Source organism: Trematomus bernacchii, unplaced genomic scaffold, assembly GCF_902827165.1.
Source record: "Trematomus bernacchii unplaced genomic scaffold, fTreBer1.1, whole genome shotgun sequence".
Lineage (NCBI taxonomy): Eukaryota > Metazoa > Chordata > Actinopteri > Perciformes > Nototheniidae > Trematomus > Trematomus bernacchii.
In genome coordinates this window covers 3,753,807-3,754,231 of record NW_022987524.1, presented here as the reverse complement: position 1 = coordinate 3,754,231, position 425 = coordinate 3,753,807, and positions in this window count along the sequence as shown.

Below are 425 nucleotides of genomic sequence, written 5' to 3'. Positions count from 1 at the left end.
GGAGAGAGAGAGAGAGAGAGAGAGAGAGAGAGAGAGGAGAGAGGAGAGGAGAGAAGATATAGAGAGAGAGGATAGAGAAGAAGAGAGATGAGATGATCAGAGATAGAGCTCGCTCCTCGCTCTCTCTCTCGCTCATAGGATCTATATAGAGCGCTCCGCTGCGCTCTCTCTCTCTCGCTCGTCCCTCCTTTCTTTCCATTCGCTCGGCTCTCTTCAAGCAGGGAGTTTTGCTTGGCTGGAGTCAAAGGAAGCAGAGCAGAGGGTTTTCCCCCCTCTTTTTTAGGAGAGAGAGAGCGGGGCAAACCACACACACTGCTGGAAAACTACACTGAGGAGAAAGAGAGGAAAGAATAAAACAAAGACTGGAACAGAGGAAGAATGGAGAGGTTTGAGGAGGAAGGAAAGCAGAGTGAAGTGTGTCTCAC